Source organism: Homalodisca vitripennis, chromosome 1 (genome assembly GCF_021130785.1).
Source record: "Homalodisca vitripennis isolate AUS2020 chromosome 1, UT_GWSS_2.1, whole genome shotgun sequence".
Lineage (NCBI taxonomy): Eukaryota > Metazoa > Arthropoda > Insecta > Hemiptera > Cicadellidae > Homalodisca > Homalodisca vitripennis.
In genome coordinates this window covers 32341074-32359361 of record NC_060207.1, presented here as the reverse complement: position 1 = coordinate 32359361, position 18288 = coordinate 32341074, and positions in this window count along the sequence as shown.

Below are 18288 nucleotides of genomic sequence, written 5' to 3'. Positions count from 1 at the left end.
ATATAACGACCAATCTTATATAGTACAGTTCTCTAGCATTCGTGAAGTAAGTAATGACGGTAAAAATTACTGCTGCGTCATTTCTTGAGCTTGTAACCTTCTAAGGGAATATTTTCAGAATCTCTTACCTTTAAAACTCTATTTTGCAGTGAAAATGTTGGAAAAATTCAAACTTTCACATAAGAAAGCATTTGATTGTGTATACTTTCTTTAAGCTTTTAAGTACAAAATTGTACATATGAGCAGTTAGAAAGATATTGCCTGCTTAATAAGTGTCCTCGCCGGTTTTAAGATATTAAAAAATAACACCAACATAACTGTCCAATAATTCCGTAAATTCGAAACTTTCAAATCTAATTACCATTTTCCTTGTTAATTTGTTATTGCTGGATTTCTAAGATTACCTATTTTATTGACGTCATAGGCCTACATTTCAGAATTTCTACACATCCAAATTAACTTTGATTTTTGTCAAATGTGTACTTTTATTACTGAACATATTGGTTTTTAAAGTTATATAACCTTTAATACCATCCAGGATTTAAAATGGAGATATATTTGTATAAATCACATCTCAAAAACTTCTATGATGGCTACTAATGCTACTAGATCTTTATAAATGTCTTCTTAACCTTCTCCGTAGACTAATGGTTACAGTCTCGGCTCTCTAACTGAGGGTTGAAATCCAGAAGAGGTTCCAACATGAATAGACATGATATCCAGTGCATTTCGAAGCTTACATACCTGAACGTTGAGGCTTAAAGAACAGAAAAAATTTCTTCTTCTTCAAAGAGGGAACCTACTGCCAATCTCTGAAGCCTCACGAACTTATTGTATACTCCAGAATGAGAAAATCACTATGCTAAAAGATGGCCCTACAAAACCAGTTAAAACTCTTTTGTGCATCATCTCATTGGTGAATAAAGCCACCATATCATGAAAAGCCATGAGAGGGGTTAGATTAATTCTGACACAAAACCACCACTATTGTATGGGTTTTCTGAAGTACATACATAAAGAAGGCATACATATGAGACCAATTACTCTACAGGCTAATCTACATATAAAATATGTCTTCAAGTTTCTCTGCAGGGAAGGGGTTTTCGTTTAAAACGTTTTTATTTTGTGAGTTGGCCTTGAGCGGCTCAGTAGCCTCCCCCTCACCCTTAAAAACGAATTCTACAGTCGTTTACTTGCCGGCCGTGTTATTTCTGTTGCTGGAATTAAAACTGTCATAGTGTCACTTCACATGATCAGTGTTGCTTTCCATCTTGTGGATTTTAACTCCACAAGTGTATCTTGAGACGTACCAGTCTCTGACTCATATTTTGTAAGTACATGATAACAATTACCGTCAAACAGGCTAACTTGGGACAGTAGATTAACTTGGGGCGTTTTGTTGTTTTTGTTTATTTTTTTACTGCTCCCCCCACGTGGAGTTTGAGTTAATGAGCTTTTGAAGAGTTTGAGAGTGCTGTCAGTGTATTGTTTACTGGTTTTTCACATTCACATCACCATCACATTCTGGACTTTTAATCATCAGGTAAGTGTCATTCAGTAACTAAAACATGTACTTATAATCTTATCATTAAAATTGAACCTTGCAAAACTTTGCTTGTACACACATTACTCTTAAATGTATTAGGGTTTGAATTGGTTCAAAACATAACCTCAAATATGTAGTACATTTTCAATGTCTTGATCTTCCAGTGCTGCCAACTTAGTTGACTAGTAAAAAAAATTCCCACAGGCACTGAGTGGTCTAACTTGGATGGGACAGTGTCCCAAGTTACCCTGCTCTGTTTTTTTATGTGTATAATAACTAATAATGTGTTTTATTGTTCCAGATTGACTAAAATGGATGGAAAAAAGAAAGAAAAGAACTTAAAAAAGAGAGAAAATATAAAGACTTTGATCATGAACAAATGGAAAAAATGCACTTACGGAAGTTGGATAAAGGCATGTCCTTTCGCAAAGCGGCTGAAAAGTTTGGTGTGTCGAAAATAAACTTTAAAAACCGATACAAAAATGAAAAAAAGAAACACTGGGAAGTTGGCCCGTCCATATGTGTTTGATCAAGAAAGTGAGGAAGTAATAGCAGAGTGTATAGCTTTGGCTGGAGGATTGGGGATTTTCCCTTTAAACCATTTTTGATATTCAACTAGTTGTGAAATCATTTTTGGACAGGGCAAGGTGTAAGTGAAAGACGCTTTTTCAGAACACCATGCCCAGGCAGAGATTGGGCTATTTCTTTTGTTAAAAGATAATTCAAATACCCTGACAAAACGCTTATGTCAAAATGTTAAAAAGATCCAGAGCAGGTGTGAATGCTGAAACAGTGAATCAGTACTTTGATGAACTTACAGCAACACTAAAAAGACGTGGACCCTCATCCTAATTGTTAATTATGATGAAACAAAACTTGACAGATGACCCAGGAAGAAAAAAATGTTATAGTACGGTGTGGAATACGCCACCCCGAGAGGATAATTGATTCGTCAAAGTCCAGTACCCTCAGTTATGTTCAGTGCGGCTTTAGATGGAAGCTTATTACCACCATACATAGTGTATAAAGCAGAGAACTAGTACAGCTCTTGGTGTGAAAATGGGCCAAAAGGTACTGTGTACAACAGATCAAAAAGTGGTTGGTTCACTATGGAAATTTTTGAAGATTGGTTTAAAACAATAGTTTTACCCTACTTCAAAGACAGTCCTAAAGTTCTGATTGGAGACAATTTGGCGAGTCATGTTTCGCCTTGGGTTATTGATGAGTGTGTAAAGAACAAAATAAGATTTGTTTTTTCTACCACCTAACACACAGGTATTTGCCAGCCCGCTTGACGTAGCAATTTTTCAAACCCCTAAAGGTGAAGTGGAGAGAAGTTTTTGGATGAATGGAAGAGCAAAAATCGTGGAGGAGTTTCAAAAGATTGTTTTCCCTCGTCTACTGAATAAACGTTCAGTTTCTATGGGCCAGGAAGCAACTGTCAACAATGTTAAGTCAGGTTTCAAAGCATCAGGTGTTGTACCTTTGAACAGAGATCAGGTTTTAAAGAGGTTGGCTAAGAAAAAAGAGCCGCAATCTAAAGACAGTGCAATCAGTGGTTCTAATCACTCTCTCATTGTAAACAGCTTTGAAGCTTACCTTGATGAGAGGCACGAAAAAGTAAAAAAAAACTCCACTAAGAAAACAAAAGAAGAAAAAAAATTGATGTTGCTCCAGGAAAAAGTGTGATCCAGGATGACTTACTAAATAAGAACTCTAGTGAACCTGAAACAACAGAAGCAAAAACTACTAGACCAATCAAGAGAAAAAAGCCTACAGCTGAAGAATCCAGTGACGAGGATTCGGATGGACACTATTCTCTTCATGATATGTCTGATGAGATGCACTTTTTCCTCTGAGGATGAAGATGTCAGCGAAGAAAAGCAGCTTGAAAGACCAGGTTGCAGTGGTGCGCTGCCTAAAAAAACTGTGCAACTGCAAGATCTCACTCTTGATTCTTTCGTAGTGGTTGAAGTGTTGTATGACAAGGGAACTAAAAAGGAAAGTGTAAAAAAGTTTATCGGCAAGGTTTTATCTGTTTAAAAACTCTGATGTTGAAGTAAAGTTTTTTTAGAAGATCAACCAAAGCCATGAATTTGTATATTTTTCCAGAAATCATTATGACCATGGATTTCTCACAGATCTTGGAGGAAGTTAAGCCCATCAATGTGTCAAGGGGAAGATATATTTTTTCCATATGAAAATGGACTAAGTATATAGTTTTAATTTCCATGTGTACTATGGAACACTTGTTTTTCAAATTAAAAATAATTATGTATTTCACATTTGAGTCTTAATTTATTTTTTTCCACACGTTCTTTGTTCGTTTCATTTTTTTCCCAATGGGGAAAATATAGTACTTCATTATTTACACCATTAACATACTGTAAAATTGGTTGAATCAATGTTATTTTAGCATGAACAATGTTTACCACAAAGTTCTCAGTCCCAAGTTAGCCTGCAGAGACCTTAACAACTCTTTAACACAGAATTTATATGACTGTCCCAAGTTAGCCAACCTTCAAGGGTAACTTGGGGATACAATGTTTTTAATTTTTTTTAGCAACCTGGGTAAATTTAGCGAAAATTTGAAAATGGTTTTAAAAGTTCAAAACTAAGACCTAAAGTTTTTACATGAGAAAGCAAACTTTCCACTAAATTAAGAGTAGACATAAAACGGCGGGAAAGTTGAAAACTGTCCCAAGTTAGCCTGTTTGACGGTACATTTAATGAAATAAATATAATTTTAAGATTTTGTCTTGGAATTTAAAGTTTTAGAGAAAAATAAGTCAACTAACCGTTCAACTATTTTACTTTCTTTCAATTACATATTATTTTATTATCTTTGTTATATGTTTGTGTTTTTTATCAGGGTATGGATGGGTTCTAAAAAGAACAAAGAATACAAATTCTCTTAGATGATGAAATAGAAGGATCGTGATGAGGATGTTGCCGAAGAAAATGGCAAATGACCATTTCTTGGAAAGTAAGTTGTTGGCTGAAAAGGAATAATCCAATGAGGGAGCAGGGGACTTAAGACTAAAGAAAAAGTTGCAGGCGACTTAGAACCTTCTTTTAAAGATGAATTTCAACAATCATTTACTGCTAAAGATAGAACTAAGTTGTGAATGACTCCTTAACCTTAGAGTACATAGACGTTGCGATTTACGCATCTTCCTTTGCAGGAAGCATCTTCCTGGAATCAGAGGGGAAGCAAAAATGCCATTAGCCCAATAGAATGCCTGCAACTCTTTTTTACTGACATTTTGGAGGAGATTGTAACAAGAACTAATGTTTATATAGACAGAATTCACCACAAGACACTCCAGACCTAGAGATGCTGCTGATACAAATTTAGTAGTTAAAGGCATGATTAGGTCTCTTTTTTCTTGGTTGAGTAATGAAAGTGTCCCATAACTTGAGGGACGCACATGACCCTGGTATAGAGAGAATACTTTAGGCTTACCATGAGTTTGAACCATTTCAAGTTTCTATTGCAGTGTGTATGATTTTATGATAAACAAACTAGAGCTGAACGAAAGGTATCAGACAAACCAGCTGCAGTTAAGTTCCTAGTTAATCAATTCAGTGAAAAATGTAAGAAGCACAACTGTGTATCAGAAACTGTTACCATTGATGAGATGCTTGATGCCTTTGGAGGTGGGTGTGGATTTAAACAGTATATTCCTAGGGAACCCGCAAAACACGTTAAAATATTTGTTATCACTGATGCAAACACATATTATACTAATAATAGAAATGCATTGTGGTATGCAGTCACCTGGTCCACATGTTTGTAGCAATAGGTCAGAAAACACTGTGAAGTGTTGTGGAGGGCTAATAAAAAATAGTGACAGAAACATGTGACAGTCGGTTTGTTTCATTTCCAATGCCAAAGACCTTTTAGACCAGTATAACCTTACCCTTGTGGGAACCATGAGGAAAAGAAGCCTTAAAGGAAATACCTAAGTTTATGAAGTATTTCAAGTATTGACTAGTAGCCTCAAGCGTTTTGCTTTCAGAAGATTTGACTCTAGTATCTTTCAAAGCAAAAAAGAATAAAATTGTGCTTGCTATTTCAACACTCCACCCTGAATATACTGTTATTGCAGAAATTACAGAGGTAAATATAACGTCTGTTATAACTTTCTACAATTCTACAGAATCCGGTATTGACAAAGTCGATGAAATGAAATGTACATACTCTGTTGCTAAGGTAACCAAAAGATAGACAATTGTGTTTTTTCCTTCCTCAATACTGCTGGTATAAATGGCTATCAGATCTTCAAAAAGAGCACATGTTCAACTTTACAAAGAAATTAATTTAAATGTGATGAATACATTACAATAAGAGCAACAATCCTTACAACAATCAGGCTTAGCTTGTATGAAATTTCAGGCATCGCTGCAGCTGATCCAGTTTAAGAACATTTAGATGAAGAAGAAAGGACACATGAAAGATGCAGTTTTTGTTATTTGAAAAACAATAAACCAACACGTTTTACATACAGGATTTGCCAAAAATACATGGGCATGGGACATCTGCGAGGAGACTGCAATGGAAAAGTACAAGTGATCGAGCTAGAAAATAACTCTAATACAGAGAAGAGTTTATTCTTTAATTTTGTACGTGTGAAAATCATGACCAAACACTGGAAAATATTTTGTGACGTATTTTATATTCACATAAATATCTTTTCATCTAAACATCGGATATATGTTGTCACATCACTCTGATTTATAAACATTTGATTCTTCTTCGTACTAGTTTCTTCATTTGATTATTACTAATATTTACACGCTTTATAATATGACTTTTTAATTTTATAATTCTGTTACAATCAATATTTTACACAACATTTTCTTTGATTTCTTGTCCTTTTATTTCTACAAACTTCTTTTAAAACAAATTATAAAAGTTTTAAAGTATGGTATATATTTATAAAAAGTACAGTGGAGTAAGCTAAATAAATTTCTAAAAGATAGTAAAGTAAAAATGATAAAATCATGTAGTGTTGACGTAAAAAATTTCTTTCAAGAGTTCAATAAGTGCATGTTACCCAGTAAAGGCAAAAATTAAGTAATGTGAAAAGAAACTCCATGAGCAAGTTGCCGTTTTACAAGTAGCTTTTGCTGCTATGGAGGGTTAAATGCATAGGAAAGACTGATCCATACTAAGAGGAGATTAAAGATATTTCATCAAAATCTTAAAAAATGTGAAAAGTGATGATGACATACAGGGTGGAGCAGGGAAGTATCCCTAGTTTTAAGATGGTGTTGTGAGTAATGGAGGTAAGCTCAAATGACGCTGTGACCATGGAATTCCTCGTTAGTACTGCCATCAGTTGTATACATGGCTTGGTCGAATGAGCAACGTACTTTTGCAGTTGAGACCTTTTTTTCAGAATGTCTATTGTTGCAGTACAGCGTGCATTGCAAAGTCGTATCAGATCCCCCCCTCGCAATGCTGTTCTTGACAGCAACATCATTTTGTTGTGGGTGGAGGACTTCCATGCATGTGGTAGTGTAGTGCGAAAAAGAGTTAGGGCTCTAAGAACTGTCCAAACGTACAGAAAAAATTGACAGTGTCAGAAGATCAATCAGTCTCGCAGTTCTATCCGCAAGCATGCATCCGTCCTGCGTTATCTAATCCTACTGTGTATCGTTATCTCCATTAGTAACTTCACTTCCATCCATACAAGATGGTTGTTGTTCAAGAACTCACACAACAGGAATGGCAAAAACGAGTACAGCCATGTGAAACTTTTATTGCCGACTTGAATTAAGGTGCACATGTCTAGAGTAGTAAATAAGCATGATATGTGTTACTGGAGAGTTGCAAACCCTAGGGTAGTTCATGAGAGGCCTCTACACAGTGATGGTTTGGTGTGCAATCAGCAGTGAAGGCCGAAGTGGCCCTTATTTCTACAAGAACAATCGTGTTACCATCAATTCTGAGTAATATTTAAACTTTCTTGAATCACAATTGCAACAGAATAATTTGGAACTACAGTGGCTTCAGCAGGGTGGTGCCACAGTCCATACTACTAGGAATTTGATGGTTGTTTAGAGGGAAACATTCCTCCGGCAATTGATACCCCAGTATGGTGACATTCCATGGCCCCCATGCTCACCGGATTTAACTCCCGAGTGATTACTTTTTATGGGGCTACTTCAAGAGTGAGTGTTTAAACACAGACCCAGAAGCTTAGAAGATTTATAAAAATATAACAAAAAAATTCACCTGTTGTTGGCCGCATTCCATAACAAATGCTTCGCAGAGTTATGCAGAACTTTACAACCAGACTACAGCAGTGCATTGACAATGAGAGACATCACTTGAATATTTTGTTCTTTAAAATAAAGTAAAATTATTATTAAAATTAACTTCCAGCTTTTAATATTTTTTTATTTACCTTCTTTAGAGATACTTCTCTGCCCAACCTGTATTTCTCAGTTTTGATGTTGAATTGCTTTTCACCAAAGCCCCAATTCCATAAATGATTATATGATTAAGGAAATTAAATCTCAAGAAGTAGAAAAAATATAAAATCCTCCTGTGAAAAAATTTATTAACTGACAAGGTGGCAATGGTGTCAACCATTGTCAGCTGTAACAGCAAATTTATACATGGAAAACTTTAAGATCACACACAAAGGGTGTAGAGGCTGAATTATGGATTTTCTATCTTGAAGGTAATGAATCTCTATCTCAAGACTAATAAATAGAATATTTGTTTATAATAATTTTCAGTATAGATTTCCCTGTAAAAAATATAGAATATAAATTATAACCACTAGTATACCCATAACCTATAATTATTTAAGCATCAACGATTAACAAAGCCTGGTAGCAGTGAATAAATTGGTGAAAATGTAAGAATTTGATTATACCAAAATCATTTTTTTGGTGAGGCAATGAATTTTGAATCATCGTTTAAAATAAATTACCTATTATTTATTTATACAATGTTCACATATTATTTATTGACATATAAACTTTTAACAAATTATTTCATTTCAAAGCATTGGATGTGTATAACAAATTTGTTTACAAAAAAAGAAATTAATATACTTTTTAAATACAAAATTTTGAGTATGTATTTATTGTTTCATTAATAGTTGTTTTATGCAGAGTAAATAATTAACTACACATTTAAAAATTCTAACTTCAAAATTTAAAAAATCTCAAAATACACACTGCTGAGATTTGTTCAAGTATTCCTCACAAAAGATAGTTACTATTTTATGATATGATGTTTCATAGTTCAGAACACTGAATTAAAAAATGACACCAAACTCTTTTCGTAGTACACACATAGAAACTTTGCATTGTACATATATAGTAGTATTTACTATGTATGATTCACTGTTCCTTCTTTAGTAATGTCGAAAGTGAAAAAAGCCTTGAGATAATTTTGCACAACAGAAGTACAGTGGTACTTGGCATTGTTGACACATCCACAGTATTGGAAATAAAGTGAACAGTTTAATGTCAAATCCAGACTACATAACCAGCACATGTGTCTCTACTCCAATAAGTTAACAGATAAATGTATTTTTAACAATTCATTAGCATTGAGACATTAAAATGTAAGTTTCAGAAGTGAAAAGTTAACGGATTTGAGATGAGTTCCAATTCATAACAAACAAGGCTTAAAACTTAATAGTTAATCAATTTTAAAATATTTACGCTAGTGGATTTATACATAAACAGTAGCAACCTACATAACACTGCTGCTTTCCAAATTGTAAACAAGTTCATTGGATAACACTCTGAAAACAGCCTTTAAAAATTTAAATAGCATACACAAAACACTATCTCTTGGCGCACACATCACCTGAGTAAAAAACATTTTTGATTATACAATGGAGCATAGGTAACTCAATCTTCTATAATTCGAAATATTATATAATTTGAACATTTTTTCTGGTCCCTTGTCATTTGAATTATAGACAAGGTAGGAGTACAAACACCACACCACATAAGAGGCTTCACTGCGGTTACATGCAAAACAAGTGCAACCTATATCTCAGCAACATGCAAATCTATAGCTCCTCATTCTCTAGATATCCTGTAGACAGACAGACATACACCATACAGAAAATACATTTTTTCGTACCCCACAAGGCAAAAGCAAAATTGTATCTACTTACTGACTGATAGGCTATAATGATGCTCAGCCAAATTCCAATGATTGGACACACACACACCGTCATGGAACACCTTCTACCTATGGAGATATTAAGTTTAAAGTCTATACATGATATTCCTCGAGGTATCTTGCCACATCAGCCAGATACATTCACGTTTATGTTCATTGTTAGGTTTAATAGCAGTATTTAATAAAAGTTCTGGTGAGGAAGGGGGTTACTACTACAACATAAGAGTGCACCAAAATCAAATTTTGTCACAACATTTTTAAACTAAATTATTTTTCATTATACTGCTTGAACAAGTTATACTGTCTCATATGATTGTTATCAGCTTTTTTACAACTTTACTGATTCTGGTATTTTTACGTTGCCATCATACTAGTATAAAACTTGTAAGTTTTACAAAATTACTTTTAACTTTAACCCTGGAACTGGCAGTTATTTTTCCCCCATACAGCATGCCATTTTTGAGTATTTTATACCCGTACTTCTTACCATATTTTTAAAAACAAAACTAAGTCATACATTATTTTCTTCAGGAGAATGTGGAGATAATTAATTATGGTATAAAAACATATTGCATAAACCTTTTTTAATATGACTACCCAAACAAAATTGTTGTCTTTGCTTTAAAAAAAGTGGTAGAGTGGTAAAGTGTGATAATATAATAAATATTAGGATCTGAGATAGCCAATTTGTTCTTAATTTTATCTAGTTTCAGTAAATGTATGGTATCCAGGTTCTCTTGAGGAAAAACTAAATATATTATAAAACCCACAAATGGTACACAAAAGGCTAAATTTGTTTCTATGGATTTTATTATCTTAAAAATATTAAAAAAAATTAATTCTTACACTTACTGTTTCCAAAATATACCAAAATTTTGAGTACAACATTCACTAAAAAACAATAAATTAATTAATAACGAAATTTCTTAATATCTAAAAAGTGGTGGGATGTATCTAAATTATTTGTTACTATGGGTACGATCAATGTAAATTTTGATGTGGAAATATTTTATTAAATAGATTAATTTTACGATGAATACTAATTTTGAACTTTTGCTGAAATATTGGCCTAGTTTGGGGTTCCAGAAAGCATAAAATAAAACCTAGGTCAGGGTCTGGTTCGATTACTCCACCGATCGTTGGCCCAACGGCCCAAACATTAGTTTAGTTTTAAATAAGAGGGTCGTTGGCCCAACGATCAGTGGTGTAATCGGACTGATTTGTTTCATAAAGTAAAACATAACTAAAATGGATCGTTGGCCCAACGAACCGTATTTACAATTTAAACAGTAAATTTACAATCAAGGTTCATTGGCCCAACGATCCAAAATTTACTTACAAATACTAATAGCGTATATGGTTCGTTGGGCCAACGACCCTATTGCAGTAACAAGTTAAATTGTAGAATACAGGTTCGATTACACCACTGTTCGTTGGGCCAACGACCTGTTTTATAATTTATAGAGGTTCGATTAGTCCACTGGGTAGTTGGCCCAACGACCCGATCAAATAAAACATTGCATTTCAAATGAAAAGGGTTGATTACTCCACTGACCGATTAGTCCACTATGGACAAGGGCAGGCGATACGGCAGACGCTCCTCCTGCACTGTAGTAATTTTATCTTCATTATGAGCGTGAATACATTTGATGAAAATATAAATATATATATAACTATAAATATTATTATAAATTATATATTAATTAAATGCAGGTATAAGGTAACTTGTACATTATTTTTTTCGGTAAAGAAAAAATTACATTGGTTAATATAAACGTAATATATTTTTAGTTCTAATTTCTTCTACATCATTGACGTGACTAAACATATACAAAACATAAACATAAACACATACTAAACATATATATGTATATGTCTATATAAAATTTGTATAAACGGCAAAAGCGTGTTTTAATCTTTATTGAAACTACATTAGTATTGATATTTTATCATATACATATACATGTACAAGTAAAAGAACTGGCCAATTCTCTTCAAAAAGCCAATGTAAAATGTTCAGAAGCATTTACACATTTTCATGTATCTGGTACAATTCTTCAGATAGATATAAACTACATTTACAGTAAATATTAAAGATAACTATCAATCATTAAAGCTTAATTGAGAATATGTTGCCAACTTTAAAATAGAAGCCTCTGAAGAAGTAATGTTGGTTGTTAATGGGATGTGAGAGAAGGCATTACATTATCTTATACCGGGTATTCTATATGAGGGTAATCTATAAACGTAATGCAGCTGTTAGACTCTTAGTTATAAGTAGAATAGTGTAATTTGTGGTAATATATTAGAAATACAATGTTATTAGTGATGTCGCAAAAAGAATTCAAATTTCACATGCAACTGTGAAAGTACAGTACTACTAGAGCTTTAATTCCCCATAAGTTCAACATTATTCTTTTGATGGGGTCTTCCTCAGTTTCTTTCCAAGTTGAAACAAGCAAACTTGAATTGATGTCTCCGTGAAAAACCTTGTTATAATTATTAATAGTTTTAATGTGAAGTAAACGTTTTCTTTGGCGTCTTCATTGTAGCTTTGTACGCTGTGATGGCTGATGAGAATAGTGATAACTGTCGACCGTAACATGAAGTCGCAGTCATTTACATGATTTTATTCAGTTTTCATTGAGCCCGTGGTTTACTTTTACAGTTAATTTACATCATAAAAGATGGTAAACGGATTAGGTTTTCGGTTTACACGGCCGGTGTCATAACAAACTGTTTCGGTCTAACCGTGGAAAGCTACCCTCCGTCACAATATTGTTCCGGTTTAAGATCTGTTGTTTAAGACAGTTCCCTACATAAAAACTGATACATTGTAAGAATTTAATTGGGTAAACATCGTTTCAACGAGGTGTAAACTGCACAACACATCAAATCATATAGCTCCTGTTTTAGTATTTAAGGTTATTTAACAACTATCGATAAGTGTTCTATGAAATTTGTAAAACCTTCAAATTTGTGTACATTACTTACATTTACTCTATATCATTGTCCAGTATGACTTAGACAGTGAAGCATTGGACCTGTACAGAAGAAGAATCAATTGTGGCCATTAGGCAAACTAGGCGGCCACCGAGGACGGCAGCTTTAAGGGGCGGCTAAAAGAAAAAAATTACAAGAATGTGTGTAAATTACTTTACAGAAACCGAGCCAAAAAATACATAAAACAGGCTTGTGTCACTTTAAAATTCAACCTTTATCATATCAAACATTACTTAGAGTGTCAGCGTAAACCTTAGGTAAATTGAATATAGTACAAGAAACCTTTGTAGTTACCCTCTATGTGAAATTGAAGACGGCAACAGTTTTAGTGTTGTGTTCGGAGTTGGGCGTGATGTGGCCTCGAAAAGCATATTGTCGCATCGCTTCTATAACCCCATTACTACTACTTGTCTAAACCTTTACTCAAGTCGGAGGATCGATCAATCAATAGGCTAGTTTTGAGGGTTTTTTTATCGACTCTGTGTAATTTTTATTAGCGGTATCTAATGTTGCTTGATTATGCGAGCATCCCGTACGTAAGAGGACCCGCTAGTGGATGCTGCCTGCTCATCCGAGGCTCTATTTTTAACATGGAGCAAAAATTGAATGGAAAATAGGCACTTGACTTGTCTCAAACTTGATTTGTCAATCTTTCATTCCACAAACACTTTATAGTGGAACGCCTAGGGGTTTTGACCTCGGATTACAACTACAATGAATGCATTTATATGGTCGATGTGGTATATTGTTTTTCAGACTATAAATTGCAATGTTTATCAAACTCTTCATCAAGTTTTTTTTCATTGTTTAAACAAATTACTATAAAAATTAATCTTTGAGCATCTAGTTTTGCTTTAAATGGTATTTTTCATATTATATGTGAAATTTCACCTAAATAGATGTAGAGAAACATCTATTAAGAACACCACTACTCTTGGTGTGTTTTGATTATATTTAGGGTTGTCTGGGCTCTTGAAATGTAGTAAAACGTGGAGGGGAGAGCGGAGCTGCAGGTGCAAAGTACAGTGGAAATATGTAATATAAAAAATAATATACATGTGGCCTTATTTTGACATAGTTCAGTGCCTAGCAACGAGGATTGCTATTATTAAGACAGTTTTTTGTCTAAATTGTAAGATTTTGAACAGTCTATCAATTGTATTCATATCTCGTTACCATTTATATACAAGTTTTGTTATTTAATAGAAATCAACCAAACCTTTTCCTATATTGGTGACCTCGGCTTGATCTGAATACTTAACCTTTTGATCTGGAAAAGGTTAGGTTGATGCCTATTAAATAATGAAACTTGTATATAGGTTAACAAGATGTGTATTTATTGAGTATAACTGATAGACTGTTCAAAATATTACAAAGTAAACTGTCTTTATAATAACAATAACCCTCGTTACGAGGCACCGAACTATGTGGAACTATTGTCACATACACATATATCATCATAAACCTATTTCTTATTTCAAGTATAGTAAATCCCTCTAACTAAATCCATATTCGAACAATACTGCTGGACGGTGTTCTGATCCTTAGATTTTAACCAACACTGACATGGTCCAAATGTTGAACTACAGATCCGAAGTTCTAGGGCCAACACATTTCTTTACGACAATCCTAGAGGATTTAGGGACCCATGGATTTAAAAAAAATTGACATGGAGATTCCTTGGGATAAACGACGTTAATTATTTAATCCCCTTTCCCTTGGAGATAAGGGGCGTAGTTCAAGATCATAAATGTTTTTCGGACAACTTCCTCTGCATGGCAATGGGAGTGGGTGCATAAATGTTTGTGAGGATTAACTTACCTATTGACTTGAAATTTTGCTTGAATCCTCATTTCTGCATAAGGGACATTGGTTCGATGATGCATGCCATGGAATTTGCCTGAGCGTTAGGAAACATGTTTATATATTTATCTTATGAGAAACCACTATAAAAACGAAAAAATATTTTTATAAGCAAAATTTGTAAATAGACTTGATTACAAATTAAAACACATAACTATTTTTTAAGGCACAAAATTAGTACAAAAATCTCGATGTTTTTTAATATTTCCATCACATTTGTGCACGGGTTCACGGAGCCGTTTATCGAGGAAACTGAAGTATTTCCCTAGTCACCAATAAATTGTGATGGCGACATGTTCTGTCAATCAAACGAAGAAGAGCAGATTGATTTAGAAGACAAGACAACAGCACAGAGACCAGGAAGTAAGTGTAAGGCCACACGGATAAGCTGGCTTCCGGGAACGAGGGCATAATAATAATTTTAGATCAATAACCTAAACTATGGCTGCTTTGAAAATTCTTTCCCTTCATTCGTCCAATCTCAAGCACAAAGCCTGGAACTTTACAACCACTTCAATTGTTTGAAAACATTCCATTGCTATATTTTGAATCATATAATTGTCTTGAATAACAATTTACATCAGAGATTACTGTTGATAGATGTCGTAATTACAAAAAAATACGTTTGGTTTCGTCAGCCCCTAAAATCCTTAGTTTCCAACAAAATTCAAAACAAAACCGACACCTATTTTCAAATTGTAAGATACACTGAAGTAAGATTTTAAACCAGTCTGTGGGTCTTGTACTGTATCGACTCTTTCCCTTATAATCCTTAAGGTCCTCGTAAAGGCCAATGGCACATGAAGAAGAGCAGAATAAGGATTCGAAAGAGACCAGCCTCTCCATAAAAATTAACGTCTATCATTTCATTTCTAAGATTAGTATTACAATTTTATATATGCATTGCAATCTTTTCACCAGTTGATCCAGTTTATGAATTAACGCTTTTAAAAGAACTATATATTACTTAATTTTTGTATATAAAAACAAAATCAGCGATTTCATTAATTTAAACTACAACACTGGTCTAACTGTTGATTTGAGCAGATTTAATATTAAATCGAGTTTAAAATGTAGTAGTCAGAAATGTACAATGTGTATGATATTAAAACCAATAATCCGATATAATTTATTCTTAAATTTAAAATTAAGTTTTCTTTTAAAATCTGTAATATTTTTTTTTAATTGCTTATACCTTGTTATTATGTTGTTCTCTTTGCTTGATATTTCAAAAACCATCAACAGTTTACACACATCATGATGTTTATATTTTGCTTGTATCCAATTCTCTTTTACCACAGACCTATGTTTAAAATAAAATTATATATTTCGTTGCTTCCAAATAACGGTCAGGCTTAACAAATAAAACTGTATTGCCTGATTGTTTTGTATGCATGAAAGAAAATTTATCAAAGTATCGTAAGAAAAATATAAAATATTTATATTTCATAGAAATATTTTTATGAATAAACTGTTATAAACAATCTGCACTAATTCTTGATCATTTAAAATATATTTTTATTTAGATTATATCTCATATACTTCCAGTATCGATTTTTTGTGGTCAAACAATAACACATCGTTAAATAGTGTTTATTTATTGCATAATTATTTTATATATCAATGAATAAGTGTTTGTATTAAGGAGGAGTCCTGATATAGTTTATAAAAGTTATTCATTATAGATTATTTCAAAAGAATATCCATCTTATCGAAATTATTTAAATTTAATTAATTGAATAATTCAGCTAACACCATAACGTCCTACTCAAAACCTGTCAACCTTAATTATTTTATGTCACAGGCAATGTAGTAATCGACAAATACTATATTTTCTGCTTTATGTATAAATCTTGTGTTATATTTTTCCATTGTGTGTCTTGTTATGCTATTTGTATTTTATAATTGTTTGATTCCAAAGATTTAAGATTGCAAATTAAAATGATTCAAAATATCTTTAAGTGAAAGTGGTTCAGCTATCGAACTATACATAACGTTCGTTTAAAATATTGCATTCTTGTGTAATAATATGTTAATAACCTGTGTCAAATGCCAAACACCATCATAAATATGTAAATAACGCTTCTAACTGTAGTTATAACTGTTTAACAATTATTAATTTTCACATGATATTAAGGATTATGGACTCTGAGAAATCTTACAATAACAGGTTTTTAAGATGCAAAATAATTCTCTATACATTTTATTATGAAAAATAATCGGGTTTGAAATAGCGTTAATATATTATATGATATTACTATTATAATTATTCCTAAACTTGTAAAACATATGCGTCTAACAACGTTTACGGGATTTCAATACATTTTACCGACTTCTTATTAACCATGCAAAATATAACTATCAACGAAATTTAATAATATAATATTTGGTTAAATATGAAACCATTTATACTTTATATCAACCTTGTTATATAAATATTAAACAGGTAATGATAAAAACAAAATGTCATCTCATAATAGCATTTGTGGGTACTAATACTAATACAATAGTACATACTCCTACTAAAATGTATATATTTGATGTTTAGTATTTAATATATATGTGTTTATCAGTTATGACATATTTTCGAAATACATTAGTATCTCGACAACAACACTAAAACTACATATTAACTGGAGTGCTAAAAAAGTAAAACATTGCCTTGCAAGGGGACTTATAAGGAGAAGGAGAATGAAGTAGTGGACTAATCGACCCTCTGGCCACTGAAATGAGCTAATGTAGCGGCGTGGGTCGTTGGGCCAACGCCTGGTGGTGTAATCGGCCCTCTTTTGAACATCGTACGATTCATTTAACTTAGGTTTGTTGGCCCAATGACCCCCTATAAATATTATTGCTTAATATTAATTCATGGTCCAATTACACCACTGATCGTTGGCCCAACAAACCTATACCGGTAAATAAAAAATATAAGGTTCGTTGGGCCAACGACCCTTTATTTACAATCTACAGAAATGAAACAAACAGGGTCGTTGGGCCAACGAACCAGTGGAGTAATCGAACCTCTATATGTTTGTAAAATGGGCCGTTGGGCCAACGACCCTCTGTACAAATTACATTTCTTCCCGGAGGGTCGTTGGGCCAACGATCAGTGGAGTAATCGAGCCGTCCCCCTAGGTCACTACCAAGGCCTAGGTTGTTTGATTTTGAGAGGTCAATAAGTTATCTTAATGTCAAAAATCATAAAAATTTTGGAACATTATTGAAATGAGATTCGAAAACAAAACTATAAAAAGCTATAAACCAACATAATAAATCATGCCCATGGTATATCACGAATATTGTAGCTCCCAAACACTTTTACTGCACTGCACAATAGCCTAGATTGATCTAGGCTTACTAATTACAACACATCACATTTAAAACCATCAAATTACCAACAAAAACTCTACATATCAATTTAATAAGATCCATAATAAACTTGTTTATAAGTAATTAACACTTATCTCACGAAACAAATACCTTTTGTGACTAAGTCTAAAGACCAAAACTGACAGACACCTGTCGGCTAAATCCATTTGGGATGAAGCTTAAAAATGGTTGGATGGAGATAAACGTTCTGGAAATTTTATGACATCTCTGTGACATTAATGTTGCTTAAACATCAAAACAAATTTCACCATTATAATCATCAATTGTTTCTGTTTAAAACAGTGGTGGAGTGTTGAATTGTATTCTGTATGAACTGTCAACA